Source organism: Stigmatopora nigra, chromosome 5, assembly GCF_051989575.1.
Source record: "Stigmatopora nigra isolate UIUO_SnigA chromosome 5, RoL_Snig_1.1, whole genome shotgun sequence".
Lineage (NCBI taxonomy): Eukaryota > Metazoa > Chordata > Actinopteri > Syngnathiformes > Syngnathidae > Stigmatopora > Stigmatopora nigra.
In genome coordinates, this window is record NC_135512.1 from 8780857 (window position 1) to 8807806 (window position 26950).

A 26950-nucleotide genomic window follows, 5' to 3' on the forward strand; every position below is an offset into this window, starting at 1 on the left:
ATAATGAAGACTTTACAATTATGGGGCATTTTCAACACTGTATTTTTTTTTTTTATAGTAATGAATTATGTTATTACCAAAATGTGTCGGTTAATCTATTACTGGTCTGATACTAATTATGCACAAGTAATTAAAGCATACATCTTGTGTTTTTGACCTCCTCATAAAACAAATTGACGTCTTTCAGTTCATAGGAGCATATCACATCGTGGTATATTACTTGTGGGAATCAGGAACTACTGACTAATTGATGGGGTGAAATAAGAGTTTACCCACTCTTCCACCACAAACAATGCTGAGCCCAGATGGCCTTTTGAAAACAAATATATACAAATGATCCTTTGGGAGCTTCTTAGAGTGCAAGAATCCATCCCAGGTATGGCAAAAGATACAGGTCTGTTAAGGCTCTTTTGCATTCCCCTAACACTGTGAAGGGCCCCCTGGAGAGATACACAGGTCATAAGAGGCAATAAATGATTTTGGAAGCACTGCAGGTCTTTGAAGGAAATGGCCATTGTGTTTGAAATGAACACAAATACCTCGGGAGCCTCAAGACTGCGGATTACAAAGCAGACAATACATGGATGATAGGCTGAAGGAATAGAAAAGAAGGGAGGGAGACAGCCTTCAGAGATGGGAGTATCTTCTGTTTTTTTATTCAGATATAGGGACTATTCAGGTTTTAATACCACAGATAAATTGTAATACTAGAATTATAATTGAAATTTGGGAGGAAAAAAACAAGTCAATGCTTTTCGATGTAAATGAAAAAAAAGCTACAGCAGCTGCTGCTGTAAACAGGATATTTTTACATTTAATAATATGATTATGAATCCACAATAGTTTTTCACAATACCGCTAATGAAATAATGCATTAAGATGATATCGAAGGGGAAAACTACAGACCTCATCTTTTTTACTTCACTCTAACCAAGCTAAAATGGCAACTCAGATTTCCAACTTGTGCATTTAATCACACACATATTTCATTCATGTAATGATATGCAATAAGAACTAAATCCCCCTGTGTCAGCAGTTCCTGCATAGATGGTCCAAACACAGCGTCCTGTTACTGAAAGATAGATAAGCACCATTTGCAACTAGATACCATAATGAGTGTCTAAATTTAGGTCACTTGAAAATACATATTTAAACCAACTGTGCATTTTGTCCAACTTAAATTCACAGAATGGGTTTCGCCACCTCCATGTGCTTATTACATCAGTTTGAAAATTCCGACAGTCATTGTGAAGGACTTCTAGAAGAATGTATGACTCATATCTTATGTGGTAAAGAGCAAATGATCTAAGCATAATATAAAACAAGCTTTTTCACATCCACTTTAAAAAAGCAAAAAGATAAACCACATTTTTTCAGTTCTACTTGGCTTTCCATTTTTCTTGGTTGGGCCACAACTGTTATGAGACCTATGCTCCCTCACTGTGACAGCACCATGCAAAGTTAAAAGAAACACTTGTGACTGAAGCCATACGTCTTTGGTACTGGTGGTTACTAGTAAAACAAGAGCTTTGGAGGATGATACATTATAGTGTACACTCACTTGCCCTTGTTTAATGGCATGCCTGTATGGGGTCTGCTATCATATATTTCAAAGCTTATCCGTCTTGGGAAACTCAAACCGAAGTGTATTATGCGATTGTGTCATATAATCCAGTGTGTGACAGTATACTGCATACAGGAGAAGATAGTAGCAATAACTGAAGAGACCGAATGCAATCTTGACAGCTTGTCCATAAATATGGTTTATCACAGCCACACATAATAAAATGAATTATTTGCCCGTTTCCTGGACTGCACATGAATAATAAAAAGCATATTTAGATCTACGGTTAGAAGCATCTGTTTTTTTTTCTCCCTTCTCTTCTGAGACTGATTTAGATTTAGCCTTGTGTTATGCTCATATGTAATATCTGATATTCAATTTCTATACGCTTTCTTTGTGTGAGACAAATAATTCCCCATGCATAAAAAAGACGATTTTGTGCTTTGTTAGACATTGCAAAAAATATACTAAGATTATATACACAACAAGATTAATGTCATAAAATAAAATTAACAAATTTGTCATTAAAAGAACACATGCCTTTTTCAAAGCCTGAAGTTGTAATTTTAACTGGTTAAAGATTGTTTGCCACCGCGTGTGAAATTTCACACTTACCAGAGCTATAGTTGTTGTTTTTAATATTTTTTTTTTATTATTTAATAATTATTACCCTATTCATGGACTTTTGTTTTTGAAAATACATTCCTCTCTCACATTACATTGTGTTTACTCTTCAATCCATTCTATGTGGTTGATGTGTATTGGATTACCATCATGCGTGCACAGTGCATATTTTTGGAAACTATTTCAAATCAATGGCCTGTGGTTACATTAGTAGTAGGGAAGCAGAGAAATAAATCTATCGATTTAAAAACAACTATTCTTTACACCTTCTGAAATGTTATGTTGGTCATTAAAGTGGAATTTGGAGATCCAAGTACTTTTGTAGGTGTTGGGGTACTTGCTATAAAAAGAACCACTGTTTTAGACTTTTTACCTTGATTATTTCCCTTGACTGTCAAGTTACATATTATATTGTGACAAAATGGTGTATCAAAGAAGGACCAAGCTTTATTAATGTTTTTTCATTATGTGGAATGCAAATTAAATGTGATTATTAATTGATAATTGTGAAGAGATAGTGGTGGTGATGAAAGAGTATAATGTAGTGTAATATAAAGCAAATTAAGTTTATTATTTTAGTTACATTTTGTCATAGATAGGCTCCTGTACGTTTAACTTTTGCATAAAAGAAATAAAGAATGGAAGAATGGAATAAAGCAACCGAATCTATATAGAATGTGCCAACCCAATTTCGATCAAGACACTTTAATATCTGCTTGAGAGTGATAAATCTGCATTTTGAGTTTCACACTAGACTCGATTGCTCTCTCGATGACTAATGTGTTACTGGGACATAAGCTTTGCAATGTGTGGCGAGATCTCACTGACCTATTGTTCCTCTCACATGCCGGACATCTCCATTGAGACAGTAAAGAATAGGTGGTCACTAGGTGTGGACACAATGAAACAGAACTCAGGGACTGGAACAATTGCAGAAGCTGTCAGAGGGTGACAGAAACTGTAATTAATGATATTTTCTATTTTCACAGAGGAGAATGGGCATCTGACAGAAGCATTATTAATGAGCGCAGCCTTGTTGAGGGGAATAATGGTAGTTTATAAGCAGCAAGACAGATTTTGCGGGTTTACCTTCAACAAAGAGCTTTGACAAGTTGAAAAATTGAGACAATCTGTCTCAAACAACCAATAGGAGCTAAGCCAGAATGTGTGCATTGTGATTATTTTATTTTTTACCAAATAAACCAACTGGTTGTTGATGTTTCCTTATGATCGCAATACTATATAACAGTTGAAACATTATCAATAAAGTTGGCATTTCTTTATCTTTATCTGATGGGTAATAATTAGAACATTATAATGGAAGCAGATTGCGGGGGTGCAATAAGAAATTGCATTTTAGTAAAAGCTTTTTTTCTAATTCAGTGAATTAAATAAAATATTTTTACTACATGAGCCAATATGGCTCTTAAATGTTCAATCAAAGCTAAGCATTTTTTTTTTTTAAGGATTTGCAAACATTTCTTGCTCAAGTGATTTAAAATATGTATTTAATGTTGTGCCTGTTAAATGTCTTTTAAACGTGGAAACCTAAAATTTTAAATTTCCTGAAGCATGACTGTAAAGACTCAATCCCAATACTTACTAAATTTAGTGTTATTTGTTTCTGTAATTATATTTCCATTTCTTCATATGCTCTTCTGAACGGTTATATTCAATGAGGGTTGTGTTTTGGAATATTTCCTCTAATCTTTCTACCTTAAATTATTGCAGGTTTCTTTTTGTTTATATGAATTAAGATTCAAACCGTTTTGGTCTCGGAGGGGATGGTTTCAAAAGCCAATGAAACAAGATTATTGAGCAAAAATATGTGTTGATCAGCTATTGAAATATCAATGAGTTTCACCTTGAAAGATTTTACCTTCAAAGGCCTAATATGTTCATTCAACTGCAATGAAACACAGCTGCCAAGTGACATGACACAGCCGTGTGATTTTGAAAAGACGTCTTTATCAGAATTAGAGCAAAATCATCCCAAAAAATCTTCACTTCATCTAAGTGATTCATATCGACATGCAACATTGACTGTATTATGTTTGTTTGAAAAGTTAAAAGAATTTGCGTAATTTCTTCCCATCCAGGCAATACTTACCCATATTTGAGTGGCCACTTCATGCTTTGTTGCTGCATCCAAGTGAGGCAGGGTAGCCCAGCTGCAAAAGCTGATCAAAAGAAAGAGAGGGAATGCGATATTAGTATCAAGTAATAAGCAAGTCACTCACGGACAAAAATGTGGAGAAAAAAAGCATAAATTTGAAACACTTCCTTGACTTATGTTTGGAAGTGAATGTCTCTGTTTGTCAAGCAGCTGTGCGCATCTATACGTGACATTAATTCCTACTTTAACCAGTATTATAAAGCACTTCCTTTTTTTCTTCCATTTGCATGCTGTTATTGGTAATATGCTAATGACATCCGCCGTGATTAGTTTTTTTTCTTTTTTTTCCTAATCGTTATCCCACTGTGGCCTGGGCAATCATAGAGGTAGAGCCGAGAGATTTACACCCGTAAGCCTCTTCTGACTGCTTTCCCTTTGAGTGGTAGGAGAACCAAACAGGGTGATTGAAAGGATAGTTCACCCGTGCATTGCCTTGTACATTTAGATTTAGGAAAAAAATATTTTGGATCTTTTGAAATCATGTAAATTATTTTTCATTATTATTTCATTTTAGACCACCGAGTTGTATCATTCAATTAATGCAGCCGATCTCTTAAGGGAACAAGAGCGACTAGTTAATAATTATGCATGTGCATAATTATTAACCAGTCACTCTTGTGTGTCTGTAATAAACCACTTAAATGGAGTAAAAGAAGCATTATATCCTGCAGCTATCCTGACGGTTAAAGCAAAAATCATTGATTTATTTTTTTCTGCGTTAAAAGACAGATCATGTAGGATTTGCACTTCAATTATTCATTAAATGATTGTAATATTTCAATTTATATTATTCCAAACTAAAGAAACAGAACATATTTTGGGAGAGTCATTTGAAAATGATTAACCAATGAGTAAGCTGAGATTTACTCATTTTAAAAGATTATCTGCGAGACGCAACATTGTTATTGTTTTCATTCTTTGTTTAAAATAAAATAACGCATAAAGGTAGTGTATTTATGATTCAGGGGCTCTTTGGTTTCATAACTTGGTCGTTTTTTCCATATTTTAGATCTTAGTTTCCTATCAGACCTTTTTATAACCTAAATATTTCCCACGTAGAAGCATTCATAAGTAAAGGTACCACTGTTAATAGAAAAAAATCATCAATTTTACATTACAGTATCTTTAAATCACAGGCTTTAGTGTCACATCCTACAGGAGTATGTGGTGCATTTCCAGACTTAGACTACTCTGTCTCCTCAGAGTGCAGAATTGCAAAACTACATTATAATATTACTGTGCATAGCAGAATCTTTTGGAGCCTACTTATAAAGGTGAATCACAACAGGGTGTAGTTACTGGAGGGAGTTTGCCCTGTAATGCAAGTGGAATACCTCCCTAATTGGCAGCCAACTCATTTGGCACTACTGCTATGACCAAATCATCTGCATGAGCAGAACAGGTCATTGTCTTGGGAGATAATGCAGGTAGCTAACAAGAAGATAACCAAAGACAAGGTGGAGAGTGGAGTGGGAGAAAACAGTGGTACAATTTGAAGCCATAAAGCATTTCCCAAGTAGTGTCAATTACAGCATATATTCCTAATATACTGTATGCCCCGACCGTGTTTTACAAGAGCTAACAAAGAAGTACATTTTATGAGGGCCGTAAAATCTGTGTTTCAAATGAAAGATCCAACGGCCTTTTAATTGAGAATGCCATCACGGGAATAGCACAAGGAGTAATCTAATGGAGCGTGGCCTTGTGTGCTTTCACCTGGAGTGTGCTTTATGTACCGTTGCCTCACAGTAGGAACATGGACAACCTGTCTACCGCTTCACTACTGAGATATAGAGTGAAACATGCAGGCGTTGGTAGTTCGACGAGCATCATTACAAGTTCAATGAATTCAAAGTAGCACAAATGATATCGATTTAATGAGGCATATTGAACAGAAAACAAAAAGTTTTGAATTTTTGGGAAGTTGATTAAAGTAAGACAGCTAATAAACCTTTCCACCACTACATTTTACATCAATAGAAATTCAGTTTAGGATAGGGAATGCAATTGAGTGAATGAATGAATACATTAATGAATTAAATAATTAATTGATTCATGCATGAATTAATGAGAAAAGCCCCTCGGACAATGATTGACACTACGACAGGTAGAAAATATCTCCAGTTTATTTTAGTATGATCTGGATTGCTTTTTCATTCATCAAACGGTTACTGGTTATGTGCAGATATTCCCTGATCTAAAGCTGATAGAGAAAATTTGGGGATAGACGGCAAACTTGTCACTGATGTTGTCATGACTCATTCGCCTGACTTCAGCGTGGGATCAATTCCACCTCAGTGGTGGCGTGATTCTGGGTGTGAATGGTTGTCTGTCCCCGTGCCTTATGACTGACTGACGGGCAACCACTTTCGTCCGGCAACCACTTTGTAGTCCACCATTTGCCCAAGGTCAGCTTGTATAGGCGACAACACCCCAACAAGGATAAGCAGTGATGAAGGGATTCGGACTACAGCCTAGACTGGGCACCAGTCAATCGTAGGGCACACAGAGGCAATCAACTATCACACCACCACCGAGTGGAAATCGATCCTATTCTTGCTCGCACAATAGTCAGGCGAGTGAAGCACTACACCATAATGTGATGTTAAATTGTCATTTTCAATCATATATTTCTTCAAAACTGCTTTTAATTACATTGTCTTTTTTGCATTTTACTTCTTGTCATCACTATAGAAAATGGAAAGGTTCACTGTATGTACATTAAGCACAACAGTACTTATTAATTAGAAAGAGAAATGAAAAATTAAACTTGTTCACCCCATCCCCCTAATTTGTGTGAGATACAAACCTAATCAAATTTGGTACACATCTCCTAGCTGAGAGAGCTAATGCAAATATTGTGGGTAAAAAATGTAAGCGTATCTATGGAAGCACAAGGAAAAGTGAAAATAATTAATGATATTAAAAGTTAAAACAGAACTATTGACATTGCTCTGTTTTACGTTGCCAATAAAAAGGTATATAGAAATATCTAACCTGCATCAAATGAAGTGCAGCTCTCACTCTGTTGTTCATCTTTAATAGAACAACCAGCAGCAATCGCTTTGATGGTTTAATGAATAAATAATTAATTTTGCAAGACCAATATAATGTATATTAAAACTTCTGAAAATGAAATAGGAATGAGCATAAAAGGTATGGCAAGATGTAGAGGTGAAAGGTTCTATAATTCATGGTAGTCTTTTGATAAATAATTATAATTAATCATGTTTTTGTAATATTTATGGAATGAGACAGGTCATAAGCCCACTATGACATTTCAAGGGTATACTTTTCTATCCATTAATGTAAATCTTGTTCCTCACCAGCCACTCGAAGAAGCCTTGTGAGTCAAGGTCATATTTAAGCCGTCTTAATTACACACTCCCTTTTATCATATGTGTAAATGTGTAAATCAAAACCACTTAAAGTAGGTGTATAACCAGCATTTTTAATGTTTAATGTTACTGCCCTAGTGTGTGAAAAAGGCCCTGAAGATTTCACAATCAACACAGTTCTTCACGGTTGGATATACCTTATTTATTTAATTGTGACTAAATAAAGGGAAGGCATATTTGATACATAATCTACTAGAAATGCGAATATATTTTTCGATGATTTGCTTAAACAATGAACTTTCTCTTAAATTAGACTTTCCTTCATTTTATGTTTGGTAAAGGTTTAACTTGGTCTGACATTTGTACAATAATGCATTAGTGTGTCATAACTCTTCTGAGGGTTGAAAAATGGATTTAGTTAAGTGCAGGAAGTATTATGTGTAGCTCAGGGCAAAGCGTTCAGTTGAGTTATAGCAGCCAATTACCCACTGTGTTGGTCTGGGGACGACATAGGGTATTTGTTTACGCCAAAGAAAACAAATCTATCTACTTTTAACTGTCCTTTCGGTCATTCTTCAATTTATATGATGCACTCTGACTGTTATAAATGCAATGTCTGATTTCAACACAGAAAACAGAGGACAAAGATCTAACTGAGGAGGTCGAAATGATGTGTATTACATAGAGGAATTCTGTTTCCCATTATGGTTTCACAAGTGACTGGATTTTTGCACAGAGGTGCTGAAGCAATTAGCCTTTCCTTCGAAATGTGTGCCAGATCATGCTTGGGTTTCAAAGAGGGAGAGAAACACTATCTCCTTCAATTCCTGGAAACCTCTCCTTATTTTTTTTCTCTCTTTTACCTAATAAAGGCTTTCTTTTAAATGCCTTGTGGTTAACTGTGCTCTATATGTAAATAATTGAGAACATGTACAATACATGATATTTTTTGTGTATGTCTTTTGTGTCCTTTTTCTATGTTTGTTCTTGGACTCTAAATGTTATCCTTCGGATCTTTATCAAACAAAGACAAATCAAAAAGTATTGAATGTTTCACTTTCTTTTGTCATATGAATAGCACCACAGCAAAAGCTGCGTAGTTAAACATATTTTAGCTTTGTCGATCTCTAAAATGCCGCAACATGCCAGGAAACGAGCTACACCTTCACTTTCATTGTGAATTTATTCCAACCACTACATTGTCAGCATTATCTAAGGCAAGGTTTCAGAGGTGACCCAGAGGAGAGAGAATGAGTTGGTTGATCCCTGGTAAATGTTAATTTGGTCTCTACCCTTCAGTTTTTAACTGAGTAGCAATGGTGATGGCTCCGGAATAGTGTTTTACACATGTAAAGAAAGAGTACTGTGCCTGAACGTACTGTCCCCCACAGGGAACACCTTGGCATTGCAACAAACCTCTTTGTTTGGCTGATGTACTGCACGGACATGATTCTGTACTATTGAGCACTTTGTGCAGTTTGAAAAAGCAATAAATATGGTATGAACATATTTGGAATTTTGGTCATGTATTTTTACAGAGGAGGCTTTCAAAATGGCATAAAAGTAAATATTTTAGTATTGAACAATTTCTTTATCAATGACTATGAGTATACACACATCCCTATTCAAAGTGACAGATTCTCATGAAGGAAAACAAGGAGTGTAATAAAATTATTCCACACACAATTCCAATCATCAAGTATCCATTGAAAAACATTCTTTTGAGTGCAAGCAAAATAGTCTTAATGAAAAAAAACAGTTTGCAAATCAGCGTGTCACTGTAACGACTTCCATTCCATAACCAATCTGCTGCCTTGATAATTGTAACTATGCTTTATATTTTGCACAGATGCTCCATCCAATCAGCAGCTGTAGTGCTGGATTTTTGTTAATATTTTACATTAGCCTGTGGCGCTACATAATACTAGATGATTACTTGTCTGTTATGGTATATGATAAGGAGTGCTCAGGGCCACTAATGGGAGATGTCTCTGTTTACCACTTTGATGGATGGCCTCCCTTATAGGACGAGAGTTGCGTTCAGGGGTGTCACAGGAAAAACATGACAGATGGGCCCAGCTGGTGAAGATATCGACACTTTGACCAGACCATGAAGACATTAATCACAGCCTAGCTAAGCAGCACTGAGGGAACATGGTTGGGTTCTCTTAAATGAGAACCCTTGGCAAGGGGTAGCATTGTATAATGAACCATTCAGTGATCCCAAGTTGTAAATATTATGGAATTACAGACACAAAGACAATATGAATGCACTGAGATAAGATGAAGTGACCCAAAGAACTTGTAACATGATTAGCTGCCATGAGAGATTATGGCCCTGTAATAAAGATAAAATGTGTTTTTTTTATCTTAATATAATAAGGGATGGCAGATACCCAGAATTCAGTGTCAAAATTGAAGAAGAGAACACTAATGGTTCTTTGGAATATGTCGCCTTCGTCACACCATCTTATCACACTAGAGGGGAACAACTTTTAGTCTTGGAGAATAGATGTCATAATGAAGCTGCACTTAGTGATTAAATATCTACCCTCCCTAAAAGTGTCTCTATTAAGTTGTTTTTCAAGATATCTATCAACTCTGTTATGAAAAGCCTTTAATATTATGTTAATATTGCAACGATCACATGTCCAATAATTTCAGATATCTCTATTGGTAGACAGTAATGAATGCTTAATTATGTATATCAATACCCTTTTTGAAAGATTTTCAGTTTTAAAGCAAGCTACTAGGTGAAATAAAAAAACAGGATGCCAAAATGTAAAATAATGTATACATTTGATAGATTTATCAACTAAATTATTGACTTAGGAAAACCACCTCAGAATTAAACCCCAAGAACATGACTTTTTTTTACCTAAATAATAGCATTCATGAGGATAGGATTATTTAAGGTGTCAGGGATGATTAAGGTTTTCATTCAATTTGCAGCCTGAAACCATTGACATTATTTTGCTATTTTCAATCTTTCCAGTGCGGATCTTTTGGTTTACCTGCTCGGAATCGCCTCATAATTAGTGTCCAATAATTTAGAGGAACACACTACACATATGGAATGCTTAAAAAAAACAACCTACATTTGCTTATACATAGATGTATATTAATTCAAATCAGTGAAAAGAGAACTGTGTTACAACAGACCTCAGGAAACCTAATTATAGCTACCACAATGATGGACAAGGAGTCACAAATGAGAAGGGAAGTCTAGAGAAAGGCAGAAAATGTTGTCAAGGTGTCCATTGCGACTACCACTCCTACTAATTGATTTCTACTAAAAATAACCATCCGACACATCCCCCATGACTGTTCACTGTGCCCAATTAAAACATATATAGCACAGTAAATGATACATGATTTACATTAACAACACTTTTTGGTTTTGGACAATCATACTAGTCTTAAAACAGTGTACTATATTTTTTTAAATGGGTCAAATTTTGAAGTATTCTCTTCCCCTGTATGAGAGAAAAACAAGTAAAATAATGCATTTAGGAAAAATAGGTTTTCCAAGGAATATTATATTATATTTGCTCATTAATTGATAAACACAACTGCTGAGCTTGGTCAGTGGTGCAGGAAAAAAAGTAGATTGTGGGGAGATTCAATTCTTGAAAAGTAGATTTTGGAACAAAAATGTTTGCAAACTTTTGATTTTAAAAGATATTTATACCTGTCACATATTCACACCAGTCTCATATATCCTCCCATTTCTCATTCAAGCATTTAGAAAATAATAGGTAATCACATGTAGTTTAAAATTTCAATTGGAATTCAAATCACTAGTCAGAAAATTGGCAGGGAGGTTCATTAATAAGAATCATGACATGTCCGTGTTTCACAATGTGCAGTAGTTCCACACCCGCTGAGGAACATCTCTTCATTGACTGAAAATACTAAGGCGATGGGAAAAAGTAACAGTATACGACTGGGGGAAATAAAAACAGGGTTATTATTTCAACACTGCAGGGGAGACAGTTTGACACTACTTTGTTCTGTTCAATTTGGCAGCGCAATGTAAAATTCACATATGGGTGTAAACCAGCTAAAAGATTATTTGAAGCTTGTATTTTTATGCATTTCAAAAGTGGGCCAGTTTGACTCCCCAAGGAAATGCATATTCACACCACAGCTGGATACTCTATAAAAATGGCTCAAATCTAACCAAACTATACATTTAGCCAATATTCATCTGAAAATGATCTTTTACATTACGAGAGACCTAGTGACACATATACTATGTCCTAACTACAACCTGCGGGCCAACTGTGTTCTGGGTACTAATTCAGAGTTTCCTCAGTGTGAAATAGTACGGAAAATGGACATATTAATGTATAAGTAGCACATAAATGGGATTGAACATAAATCAGAACAACCTCGAAAGCAGTGCTTCATATGAGGACCAAAGTAATTTACTATATAAGTTAAATGCATTACAAATTCCCCCCAAATTGCTGAATCCTCGTCCACTGTCACACTAGTAAACACGCCAAATCAGGATCGAGTGAACGAAACCCTTGGTGACAGCTGCTTTCCCCGTCCTGCTCCGTGTTGGAGAGATGTTACGCTCTGAGATGCATGGAGACAACTGACCCATTGTTCGTGTAGTAATTAAAGAGACCACAGCTGAAGACACCAAGCCACACGGCCAACGGGGTTTCCGCACACTATCAGATGTAAATCAATGAAAGGTCAAACCCTGGCACAGACCTACGATTGTACTCTTGGCCCCCAAATTATGCTAAAGGCAGTGTGTTGGAAATAAGGGAGCATACAGAGTAAGAAAAATAGTATTTTATACTGAGTGAATGATCTACAAATCATTTGCAGCCATAGCAATATTTTTTATATCACATTGTGAAAATTCAATCTTGATTCCAATAAAAACACTTCATGGGCATTCAAGTATACATTTTGGCCAATAAGAAGTCTATTCATTCTTCATAGCAGCAGGATAAATATATAGATTAATGAATATGTAATGTTGTTATTTGCAATTGTCAGAAAAGAGCATGCACGTTACCAAATTTCTTTAGGCTGATTGAACACTAAATGCCAGCCCCTAGATACGAGTGTATGCATTAATGGATGGTTTGTTTAATTGTGCCCTGTGAGTGGCTGACAACTAGTACAGGATGTATGAATGGAGAAAGATATGAAGCACACATTATGATGATTATTATCAGAAGTCAGTGCAAAAACTGTCTGAGAAAACAAAACCGTAAAACTTTAAATACATGTTTTGTCTGGAACATGACACATTTGAAATGCATGAATTATTTTGATTAATCTTTTAAATGTGAAAGACTGATGAGATTTATAGTTTGCAACATTTCTATTGTGGCTTCTTGTTAGTGTGGCAAACACTCCATCATCTTCTTATGGCAAAGCATTTGGAAAGCCAATAATTTCCCATTGCCTGTAAAGTTGAAGACAGGCTTAGCAACAATGTCTTCCATGACAATTATCAACCTTGCATATCTTATTCAGCTTTGAAAATAGACTCTGCTCTCAAGATAATGTCCAGTCTAACTTCAAAACATTTCTAATTAAAGTTGATCTACTGTAAAGCCACATTCCAATGGTAGCAATCTGATGGAGCATGGAGCAGTGTTGGATCAGGCTTTTCTTAATGAGATCTTCACTAGATGCCAATCACCCAGCATACCTGAGCCAGTCTTATGAACCACATTTGACATTTGATATACATATGTTATTTTCCTGGACCACTGGCAGGCAATTAAATGACTGCAGAAAACATCAAATAAGATTTCTGACTATTAACAAGTAGCGAAAATAAGCATTTGGTTACCCACCAATTGTTCATGTTCTTCCTCTTAAAATATGAGTGAGGCCTATAATTTTTTATCATATGTGTACCTCAACTAGTATGAGAGATACAATGAGAATAAGAAACTCTAAGGAGAACTACAGCTTCCCAAATGTTTAAAAAAAGACTTCCTGTGATTTTAAGGGACTAAAAAAAAATTTAAGTGCAGTCCACATGTCATCTAACCCCTTCTAACTAAACTGAATAAATACCAGAGTACCTATGCCACAATCCCTCAACACAATTTTCAAGGTTAGGGAATAGAGTTCTACACTCAAACAGATGAACTCTTTTTCCCAGAATACAAATTTGTTGTGGATTCAATTCATAGTCAATAACCTAAAAGGCATTAGGAAAATACAACTATGACCAAGTTATAACTTGTTATCAAGTGTTTGTCAAGTATGGAAAGTGGGATATTTGAACAGTTTTGTAAGGCTGCTGTCTATCATCCAGGGTTGGAGGAGGGACAGGATAACCAGACTGGTCTCAGAGGATAGCGCTGTCATCACATGAGCACTTTATAGTTGACTATTGTTTTAACAGCAATTGCAGACCAAGTCCCTTACTCAAGGATGAATGTATAATATTAACATTCAGTGCCTAACTCTCTAAGCATTCACAACCCACCTTAAAGATGCTCTACATATGGGGAACTTAACCAGGGAAGGAAGATGAATAGGGAGACATGTTGCGTCTCATACCTGCCCAACTGTAACTCATCTTTTTCCTGCTACTCGGGGCCCAATTTAATATCTTAAAGTGTATTCATTCAACTATGATCTAACTATGCAGCCTAATGGTAGATATATATATGTAAACACCTGGACTAATTGCACTCTCGAGCAGATTATTTATGAAATGCATTAAAAGGTTAAATGATTTATTGGTCTAGATTCTGGGCTTTTTTTTAAATTTAAATGTCTAGATATATCAAATAGTAGCATAATTTGCTTTACCAAGCATTGCATTTACCTTTACCTAGAGAATGACTGTTTGTATTTGAAATAACCTACTGCTAAGGATTCATTTTCTTGTGGACTTTATAATGTATAGCTGTATTCTTTACGTAAAGCCCGGTAATAAAGATAGATAGAGCATTCCAAAAAGATGCATGGTAGGCTGGTTGAACACTCTAAATTGCCCCTTGGTATGAGTGTTTGCATGGATGGTCTGGTGTCTCCTTGTTCCCTGCTATTGGCTGCCCACCAATTCAGGGTGTCCACTCCCTGGGGCCCATTGTTTTCTGGGATAGGCTCCAGCACCCACGTGACCCTTGTGTGGATAAGTGGTATGGAAGATAAATGAATGAATAAAGATTTGACTTCACTTGTGTTGCATTTACTGGTAACTACATTTTTGACACTGAAGATTTACTATAGTTTGCCCTTAATCTGGTTTGGATAGTGGAATACCTAAATACCATTGCAGATGACCATCACAACAAATATTTGGCCGATTTAACTGTCTATAAAAGCTGAACCGTAGCTGAAAAATCTATTTTGCAAACGACAATGAAGAAAAACTCATGTGCTCGTTTATACATTTTTTTTATACTATGGAGCCTTGAGAATCCACAGTGAAAAAAAATACGCTACAAAAACCCATGAAGAAAACAAATAAGGCAAACCTGGCATGTGTAATTTTGGAACGCGAGTAAAAACTTACCATAACATACTATGCAAGCTGCATAGCTGTTAGAGAGCCAAAATAAATAAGTCTCAAGCAGCAATTTCACCGTAAGCCATGACTGTTTGATCAAAAAGCAAACCCATGGTAGTTAAATAAGCCAACCTACATTCAAATCTAGCTGTTTGAAAATTGGAAGTTAACTTGAATACAAATACAAGTCAGTTTTACACACTCCTCGCTAAATTTCGTCTCTGTAAGGCGCGGGTGTGCTTTCAAGTCATCCACTGGGCAAGCCAGTACATTTTGTATAAAATTCATAAATTTCCAACCAAAGTGACAATCAGTACACGCAAGGTCAAATCCTGTCCAAAATCTTTAGCCCTCTAATATATGTCATGCTCAACTATTTGCATTTTGAGTGGAAGTCTTGCATGATAGTTTTAATATCAATGGAATTGATTAATTGACATCTAAACATATTCACTCATCATTTATCAAATATGTCAACCAAGATTGTGACCATGAGATTGTAATTAATTTTAATTAGGAATGTCAGCCTATACATTACGTAGTTCCAATTTGCTACTAATTTGTAGGGAAGCATCAGCTCTCGCAATATATCTTTGACTTCCTGTACAATGTCATCCACAGTGGATAGACAAAGACATAGTCAAACTTAAAAGCAAAGTGTTTGTTCCACTTCTCTTCAGCCACTAGAAAAAAAAACACACTTAATGGTTGTCTAGATACCACAATCCTTCTCGCTAAATAGATTAGATTATGAAGAGCCCACGCAACAATCACTCAACACAACAGTCAGTGTTAAAAGAGTTCTTCCCTCAAACAAATTACCTTATTTTCCTCAGAATGCAAACCGTTTGTGCTTTACATTCACATTCTTTCAAGGAAGAAAGAGACTAGTTGAAGTGTTTATGAAATCCAGTCTTTCTCAATGACTTACATATTCCTGATGATTGTGAGCATTCTTACATTCTTAGAAAGAACATTTTCAGGTATTTCAAAACACTCATGAGATGGTGGATTTCATCTTTACTCCAAATGTGTTTCACTGTGTGTTTTGCCATGGATCATGTAGAATAATGATCATTTTACAGGGAGTATCCTGATAGCCATTTTTACTTCAGATGGCCAGTTATCTGAGTTACAGTGTTATATTATTTTTTCCAAAATCTGAAATATTACTATTACAGTTCTGGAAAAGCATTAGTGATGTTTACATAACTGCACGTAACAAGGTTTCTGTCAATATTTCGATTATGAAAGGGTCACTCAGTGGTGATCAAATATTTAGTTAATTGAATGACCACAACAAAAAGACAGCCAGTGTCAAAATGGTGTTAAGTATATCAACACAACATTTTAACAAATTGCCAGATTCAATTATAATAATGTGTTTGAATATTTTTTCAAGTATGTATTGCATTGAGGTAAAAGGTGTGTAATTTATTTTTTAAACATGTGTCCCTAAAATATGTGTATGCATAATTTGATAAGGTTTTAAATTTGTGCACATAATCAGTCAACAAGAAATTCACATTCAATCAAAAATAAATTAATGGATCACATATATGGCCATCAAAAAAAGAACTGCTTCTTGGGTAGAATAGGACACTTAACAAAACATAACTCTGAAAACAGAACGATGTGCAAAGTATATGCTGAAAAAAAACTGTGTTGAAAATGTATTAGAAGGCCCTATATTTTTAATTAATACAGGGCACACATCAAAATCCGTTTAAGAGCCATCCAACTACAAACTAGTATGTGACGAGGATTTCAAAGTCACCGTTCCCACTAAGGACATCAGTTCTAGCAGGGAAAAGTGTGACAATCTACTCCCTTGGTCTGTGCATTTATTAGCCTTGTGTCTCCATGCATGATTCCGCAGGTGACAGCTATCGTCACATGTGACAATGTGCATGCAATATTATAACCCCCCCTCAATCATGAGAGGATGATGTCTTTGAATTATTGATACATTTTCAAGGTTGAGTGAACCAGGCTTTCTAAATTGCTCTGAATGGATTTAAAAGGGTATCTAAGAAAAGGAACACATTGAAGATAAATGTTCGTACAGTCGAGTTGATTACGTACATCCTTTACAGACAGCAAATGTTCGGCAGGAACAAAATGCCTTTGTTTATTTTCATTAACTGAATAATAAAAACATATTGAAGCATTGTTATTACAGCGACATGAAGTATTAATATTGTAGAAAAAATATTAATACTTTTCAGACACTCTATATAATCGTGAAAAGATTTAGGGTACAGCATTACTTGAACAATATTGATATGAGCATTTTAAATCTTAGTTTACTTCTGACGTAAGACATGTTTAACATTTAATCAAGTTAAAATATTTTTCTGAATGACAATTTAAAAAGAAATAATAAAGAGACCCAACATTTTGGTATTGTTGACAAACTAATATGTATGTACAACAGAAAGCACTGCAGTCAATGACAAACTTATTGCAATGCAATAATAAAAAGTCTTGACTACGCTGTAGTCGTTCGAAAAGTAAGCTGTCAAGTGCACTCATTGCATATCTTTGAAAGTGTGTATGAAAAAATGTTTCATGCGGTGTAGTGCTAATTTTGCATTGATTAAAATAAAATTTTAAATAATTGATTCATTATAGCCCTCCCAGTTTGGTTATTTTGTTTTGGGATAGATCCAGCCATCAGTTTTTCCTGACATCTTGTAAATATGCCTCCAGGCAAGAAGTCATTTAGAGACGGACAGACTTTTGCAAATAACTTTCAGAACATGTTTAAACTTAGCCCTGAAAGTCAATTTTTGTACGGAACTCACAGCAGCGTACAACAAAGTTCCTGAGCGTAATGCATCTGTGTTGTCAGCCATATTAACAAAGTGAACACACCATTAAACAATGTCATTAAGCACCGACTCATGCTAATGTCTTCCTTTAACTATCAATTGATGCTTAACTTACTGGTCTGAAAGGGAAATCTGTTTTCTGGATTATTAGTCCAAAATAGGAAGTCACCAAGCACTTTGAATGTTGCTTTGGTACTTGAGAATGGAACACTGCAGTTAAATTGAATTGAAATAAATTAAATGGCAAGAATGAGCAGTGTCAAACTTCTCGGAATTGTTTTTATTGATGTATTTTAAGCTCTAAGTACTTAATCAATGGGTCAGCTGTTGTGCTTACATTGTGACCAATGTGCAATATCTTTGTTAGTTTGCCCATATAAATGCTAATAAGAGAATTAAGACATTTTACAATTACTGCTACCTTGAGTTGTAATGCAAATGGAATTACAGAAGTGTGGCAAATTGATATAATGGCGTCAACATTTGTTGTACAATTGCTATTTTCTTCATGGCCTTTAAGTCATAAAATGTACTTTTTCTGCTAATGTAAATGTACAACTTTCCACCAAGGGTGACCATTACTTTGCACATTTTTTAATTTCTTCTACATGAAGACAAGTCCTCTAGATTATATACCCTGAAGTCTCTGTATTTGCATTCACTTAATTCCTTTACCCAATTCGATGATTGAATACCAAAACAATTCAAAAAGGGGTTTGAATTCTTTTGACATTTGGGAGAAATAGATGTAATTTTGTGACACTCATTCTGCAACGACACTGATCAGCCTTAGCTCACAGGCACAAAACAGATGGCCTGGTTAACTTGCTTAACATAGTCCAAAATGAGAAATGCATCTTTGACTCTATTTGTTTCATACTTGCATGCAAACAGAGTCATTCAACACTTGGCTGGAGGGTACCGTTATTTGTCAAAGAATTACAATTGGGATTTATGTTTGGATTTTTCTCTCCCAGATGTTATGTAATGAAAATGCAATCTTTAAAACTTAGCAAGCATGTCTGCCTGAAAGAAAAAAAAAAGATTTATTTTTAGTTGCCAAAGTGAAATATTATTTACACATTAAAAGCATGCAGTATATTTAGAAGGGGTTCACAAACTGAAAATGCCAGATTGCGTCAAAATGTGACAATGTGGTCGCAATCTTGTTTTCTGGCATGAGTGAGCGCAGAAATTCTCACCGTGATGGTGTGCTAAATATGTGGCAAAGTGAAGCAAATTAAAGAAGACATAGTATATGAAACCGATTAGCACATACAAATGTCACAGAGAAAGCATCTCTTCAAAAATAGTACATTGAATGTGATTACATGTTGTTTATCATGTCAAAGAATTGCAAATATTTTATTTATTTTACGTATTTGCTCAGATACCAAACCATCTTTATCTGTAAGGGGGAGCTCCACACTGAATTTCCAGTTAGCTATATTGTTTAGAAAAGAAGAAAAAAATCCTATAATTAAATTAAAGCGTCACTCTGTTCAATATACTTCAAAAAGTATTCAAACACGGCATTTGAAAAAAAATATATAGAGTATCACTGACTCAATGACTAAGTCACTCCAGATGACCAGGGAGAAATATTCAAGATGTTTTGTAGATGTCAGTCAAGTGCCAGAAAAACTTCCAAAAATGATACACTCTGCCACTCTCAAGGTGTAATACAGAGATATGATTATTATCATGCTTTTTTGGAGGGAAATCCAGTTTTATCTGGCAATAGCCTTCCATCATGATATTTGTAGCGCTACTAAATAACATGTAAATTGCAATGCATTTTCCCAATCATGATGAGGTATTTAAATTTCCCAGATTAAAGAAATCAGAACATACAGGGATCGGTGGATTATGGACACACAAACCCATTAAAAAATGAACTGAACTTTATTCACTCAACACTAGATATGGGATGTGTCATAGAGACTTCATTTGTTGTTTAAATAAAATCATTTAATATGAAATGGACTCCCTGAACTTCTGAACCAAACTGTTACAATTTGCTATCACAGCCAGACCATTTATGGAGCCAAAAGCCACACAACTGTCTTAAAAAAACGATTTACAAGGTTTAACATCCGTAATTACAAGTCAAACAGCAAATCTGGAGCCATTCCTCTCAAAACAAATCCACTGTTTAGCGTTCGGCTCACCCAAACATACACCCACATGACAGACTAGCAGTAACCACCATTTATTGTCAGGCATTGATGAGTGCAATGCATTCATCATGGCAAAGATGCAGCTATTAGGCCACTTGTCAAATGAAGAATTTTGCCAAATATATACTGCCGCCAAAAAGTGAAAAGCGCCCACAAGCTATATTATGCAGCTATTACAAGGCCAAATAGGAGTCTAGCTTCAAGGAATCTCAAAAGGTGGGCAGTAACTGACAGGTGGACAGACGGGCAGTGGATAAGGTCTTTTATTTCCAACATTGAGCAGCTCCAAACCTTGGATAATAGGAGCCAATTCGGTTCAGCCCATAAAGAGGTTTATCAGTTGCTGTCAGCGTGGCCTGCAGGGGTGAGGCGACAAATAATACGGCAGTGAAAACGAAAAGTGGTTGGGAGTCTAGTTCTCTAACTTGCTTGCCCTCAGCCAATGGCCATCTGCATTTTTCAAAAACTCTCATTTCTGGTTGTGACTCCAGTTGGGAGATTAGAAACAGTTGAAAGTCACGTTGTAGCAGCGTTAGAGGGAAATATACAAGTCATGTGACATGATGCACACCCCCCATTACCCCCCCAAAAAACAAATCTAAATTCATGCACGTATGTTGCCTGGTGATAGAATACGTCACAAGCGTATGACTGTCGTGAAGTTGTGCAATGTGTTTTATAGGCAAAATAATAATAATAATAATGATACATGAATACTATACAGCACACTACATTAAAAAAAATATTACCATACAGTACTGACACTAAAACTATAACTCTAATTCAGATGGAGTTAAAATTATAGAAAATGTGAATGGTTTGCAAACTTTAAATAGGGTAACATTCACATTTTTTTTAAAAAAGTACATTGTTGTGAATAATATTACGGAATATTATGGTCATTAAATATATAAATAGAATCTAGCAGTAAGCTAACACAAATAATGGAAATGAAGGAATTGCATTTTACATAAATATGTCCAGAGCAATTATGAAACTACCTCCCCAATGAATTAAAATGAAATTGTACTAATAACAATTTATTAACTAGGTCTTTGTGCAATTGTTTTTTTTAATTTTTTTTTTTAGGTGAGGTAGGGGGGTCAAGAAGACTTGTGAGAGCTCCTCCACAGAGTTTGCCTTATGCTTGCCGGAATAAATTGGTACCATATGGTGTGATGACAGGATCACTCAATCTTCTGTGTACCTGAACACCACATTAATCATTTTTGGGGGGATATTCTTTTCCTTTCATCACACAGGAATTTCCAAATAGCCCCGTCCTTATTTCTCTCACACATGTAGTGAATTTACATACACAGACTCCACTCTGCCCTTGTTAGTGACCACAGCGTTTGACCGGGGTTCAAGTCAGAGCAAAACAAAATGTTAGGTTAGGTGTCAGGTGAGACTTCCGTACTGCTCAACATGTTGACTTACTTTTCCTTATAGTTTTTAAGAAACCAATACTCTCTCTATGCATGAACACTATGATCGGGAAATTCTTGATATATTTCTAGGGGTTAATACTTCTAGTTTTGGGCATAGCAAATTTGAAAAACAAATGTAAAATCAAATATGATTTTCTAAAAGCCATAAAAGATCAAAGCTGAATTGTCAAATAAATATATTCCCACCTACCTTCATTTTATGGCTAACCTTTGGTTCCTCAACTACATATGGGCATAAGCTCCATCCGCCAAGTCAGACTAAAGTGAGTTTACAGATACTAAAAAGGTGTACAGAGTACATACACACAAAAAGAAGAGGCCAATAGCTAAACCAAAATAAAGAGGGAGAGAGAGGGGAAAAATTGGACAAAGGAGAGAGTGTGGTCTTTATAGCAATGTCCGCTTGATGAATCAGACATGTCTTATTTGTTGGCTGCACTACTGGGGAATTTGCATTGATTATTGTAGCCCTCAACAGATACATTTAATCAATGTGGCACAGCGCAGCCAGAAAAGTGTGAGAAAATGTGGGAGGTGCAGTGTAGCTGTAACCTTGGCCAGTGGAGAGGAGCCACAGCTCCCCCTTCATGCCAAAGAGATGAGATCAGACCCATACCCACTTCTGAGAACAGTACAATTTCACATTTTCCTGACTAGAGGGGGAAAAAAGAAAGTAAAAAATACACATGAGAAGAAAAAATACAATCCTCTCCCTACAGGAGCAATAACATTTCAATGGGCTAATATGTCTTCATTAAAGTGAATGTGTGCCCAGTTCTTAGGTCTCTCACCATGTTTATTACCGACCGTATATTACTTTAACTTATGCAAGTATCTCCTTTTATTATTTATTTCCTTTGCAACACCTAAAGTGTGTTTTTATTTCCCTGTATTTATGTATTCATAAAAAAAACACAATTATTGAGTTGATTTGTTCATTTAAGCGGTACAATTACATGTTAGACAAATTGCTTAAACTTGATTTCTTCATTAAAACTATAAAAAGTCAATGAATAAAATCTCAGAGTTATAGATAAATCTGAAATGCATTATGTATTTTTCATTTGAAGTTTTTCGTTGAAGAGTTTTTCTGTGATATTACCTAAATAATAGCTTTCATGCAAGATTAAAATGCATTAACTTATAAGTTAACTAATATAATTTATTGTAAACTGTCAAATTTTGTCTTATTCATAAATGTATTCCTTTTGTGCTTTTCAAATTTACATACACTAAACTGAGATGTGAAATGTATGCTGTGAAACATGACATTTCATCAACGTAGATACAATAAATTTACTAGTGAAACATTGTGAGGGTTTATTTAACATTTGTATGATTTTGAAGAGAAAACATATTTATACTTTCTCCACGTATTCATGATAAAATCATGGTACAGAATACTGTGCTATTATTCATTTCTTACAATACACAGACAGTTACGTGTAAATATAAACCTTATAAACCATCTTTTCCCCCTTCTTTTTTCCCTGCCATCACTTGCAATTCTACGCCATTATTCATATTGAAATCCAAGTGTTCTTCAAACTGAGGACCGTGCAGGTGGACAATTGGTCAAGAAATCTAACAGTTTTTATGAATTCTTCTCCTACAACCGATAGTTGAGCGCATACACTGTACACTACAGCGAGGCTGGTGGTGGGCGGGGTTATGACACTGTTACGAGGCAAATCTCGTAGAAGGGCGGTGCGTGAGGACTCCCGTCTTTGGGGATTGGTGTTAAGAGTAAAAATGGTTTGCGTTGGAAGATTGAATGCTTCATCAGCACACTAGTGTTAAATTGACCTTCCATAGACAGCTGTCAAAAGTAGTATCAACTCACTGATTTTCAGTGAACCTTACTGTATGTTCACCTACATTTTAACGAGAAAAAGCTTCGTTTGGCCTCCTATCAACTACAGAAGATCAGGCTTGTCGTCATAAGCAACATTAAAAGCAACAAAAATGACAACGTTTACTCGCTGTCTCCCTTTGTCTCGCCTCTCTATAAATCTAAAAGCAAAGAGGATCCTTCGGATATCCCCCCTTTTCACTGAAAGGCATATCTCAAGACTGACTGAAGTGTACGTTTGTGCCTCCCCAAGGGTGCGGTGGCAGTCGTGCAGAAAAAGTGAACTGCCGAGGACCCCACTGTTTAGCAAACTCCCCGACTGAGGGGAGGAATTAATTATTCAGAGCCAAGGACCAAGGCAACCCCATTTGATTGCACCACAAAAGAAAGGTCAGGCCTTCTCATAGTAGGAACCTCCTGGTCTCGCACACGGTCAACTAAAGGGATGGGTACAGTGTTTAAGGTTGCAAGGCAGTCCAGTTCACAGCTCAATTATGATGAAGTGAAGTGGAGGTTTTAGGATGAATGAATGAATACAAAAGATGTGTACAGGATCTTAGACACCACGCCACTGCAGTATGCACTGAGGTTCAGGAAGGAATGACGAGCAGACATGAAGCGTTCATCGAGTGAAGCCAAAAATAAATAAGTAAAAAAAGAAGCCCTCCCTGTGATCCAAAACTGACAGCAATTATTCATACCTGCAGTATATTGCAATGAATCAAAATGTTCAATATTGATTTCAATGAATTGCAATAGCAGTCGTTCAAATACAAAATATTCTCCTTTATCCTTGGACACACTTTGGTAAGGCTCTTCATTTTCTTGATGTAATCCTAACCCTATCACATTTCGCTGTGAGAGGCCAAAGCTTTCATCAAGCCTCTGAAAGAATGCCTGATTGTCATCGAGGCCTTACTCTCCATACAGAATGTACCTCCATTGCTTCACATGGCACATCATAAGCACTGCACACTTACTGTAAAGCCAAATCCAACTGCAGGGTCCCGTGGGTTATTGGATTAATCTGCCGTTAAAGAAGAATACTGTGGAGGCCTGGTGCCATTGTTGCCAATTACTGTAGGTCATAATCTCTAAAAATTGCAAACCGGCAGCAGCTGACAATAAAACTCAGGGAAATATTTCTGTCATTGTGCAATGGAGGATGATACTTCTTCACCTGATTCGTGTTTGTGCGCGCTGGTGTATGTGTGTGTGTGTGTGTGTGTGTATGTGTGTGTGTGTGTGTGTGTGTGTGTGTGTGTGTAGGCACCACACACAAATTCAAGGAATTCTATTGGTTTTTCCAAGGCTATGCCAGCCAATCAGTGGGTAAGAATGTCATCCATTCCGTGGAAACCGGCTTGCACCAGTAACGTCTTCCAAGACAACTTCATTGAGCTCCCGTTTTCCCCAGTAACCCAGAATTATTTTCAGTATTTTAAGAAGTCACATGGGAAAAAGGCAAAACAGAAAAAGAAACATTATGCCTAAGGAGTATTTCAGAATGAAGAAAATATGAAATCTAATTATTTGACTAGTTGATAGAATATAAAACTTCAGTTGGCATTGGTATTATACAAAGAAATTTTATAATAAATAGTATCATATGCCCCAAAAATGTTTTTTTTATTTCATATTACTATTTTTGTTTATATATACTGCATTTGAAACATGTTACCGATGGCAAATTTTAAAAAGTGCATTCGTTTGCCTGGTATGCTTATAAAAAAAAAAATAAATAAATAAAAATTCAACACATTACACATGAAATACATTAAAATAATACCCGGGTATACATTTGTTATAGTAAATAAATTATTTTGTACAACTGCATTTTCTGACTTACAGTAGTAACCTTCTTGAAAAAAAAAATTGAAAATCTCTGGCACCTAATATTAAATCTTTTAAGATATGTTTTAAATTAAAATATCTTTCTAATTTTAAACACAAATCTAACTTGATTTCTCTCTATTATATTTCAATGAACAGGTATAGATGGGACAGGGTTCTACGTGGTGCCTATCATAATAAGGATTATGGAAATTCTCTACCTCTCTTCAATTCTTGAAGTAAATATTTTATTATGTGCTCATAGTTGACAATCCATACGAGTAAATAGTTCTTAATTTCATTTTACAATACAGCCATTACACATCGTTTTAAAATACCAAAATAATATAAACTAATACTATAAACAAGTGGTAACACATTATTTTAACTCTTCTTATGGCATTGTCAAAATTTCATAATTATGTCATGACACATTGCCCATCTTAGTCCCTAAGGTTTTTTTTTTGTACTCATTTTAGGAAAAAGGAAAAGCTCTGTGGTTTAATGTTCTAATCCACCAGTGATATAAATTAATTGGCCTCTACACGAGTACGTCAAGTTGCTTAGGTAATAAAATGCATGCTAGTTCTCCATAAATGCTGAAATGATGCATTTCATGTTCTTTTCCGAATTTCAAGTCAAAATGAGACTAGACCAGGCACAAAATGGACTAACAAGTTGCAAATTAAGCACTCATGACTTTCAGAATTATAGCAAAAAAAAAATTAAAACATTAAGAGTAATGTACGCTACCCATTCCAATCCTTTGGGTTACATTTCTCACATATTTCCTAAACAACCAGATGCTCTCTGATGTGCCAAAAATAAATAAATAAATAAATAAATAAAATAACCCTGACTGCCAAACACTTTGCTAGTATTTTAACCTTATGTAGCCCTCTTGTACTAAAAGACCAAATAGCAAAGCAAAATTCACACTAATACCACATGTGAAGATCTCCAGAGCAATAAACTGATTCTAAGAGCACTCTTCAATCTTTAATTCATCATCTGACTCTGTTGGACTACAGCGTGTAAAAACCTTGCAAACCTCAGAAAAAGCCAGATTATAGTGTATTTTAAGGTCAATAAAAGGACGAGTGCACTTGTTGACAGATGCAAAGAGAGCATTTAGGTCCTGTTACCCAATGGAACAACACTTTTGTCTCAACTGTAGATTTTGGTCATTTTTACAGGACTGGTTTTGACGAAAAATAAAACATATTTGTTGGCCACCTATTCATATAAAGGCAAAGTCAAGATAAAGTCATTAAAAACTAAATCATCTCAAGAAATAATGGCAGCAATATGTTAAGAACAAGTTGAAAGGGGACACAAAAGCTTCTTCGTGCTATGTGTCTTGTTGTTTTTTTTTCCTAAGCATGAGCACATTCTAAAATGACAGGGTAGAAGACAGTCTAACGAACGATCTGTATCATCGTAACAAAGCCACAAAGAAAGCAATGGGGTGCAGCCTGTGATTCGTCGCCAAACGGATGTGACACTTCTCCCCAACAGAAATGAGTGAACCAATAGAGTCTTTGCTGAGTCTAGAGCTTAAGCAATGAAATATTAATTCAGACACAGA

The 26950-nt window shown here is 35.6% G+C and overlaps 1 protein-coding gene across 2 annotated transcripts in view; it reads right to left on the reverse strand.

The window, feature by feature from the left end:
* Positions 1 to 26950, reverse strand: part of adgrl2a (adhesion G protein-coupled receptor L2a) — a 163322-nt gene that overhangs the window by 100555 nt on the left and 35817 nt on the right. The window contains exons 1-3 of one of the 2 annotated variants that reach the window (XM_077716759.1): positions 21868 to 21904; positions 4299 to 4368; positions 3017 to 3126 (exon numbers count right to left, since the gene is read on the reverse strand). The gene's annotated coding sequence lies outside the window, so the exon portion shown is untranslated. Of the gene's footprint in view, positions 1 to 3016; positions 3127 to 4298; positions 4369 to 21867; positions 21905 to 26950 lie in introns of those variants that run through there. The other variant, XM_077716758.1, reaches the window with a different exon arrangement.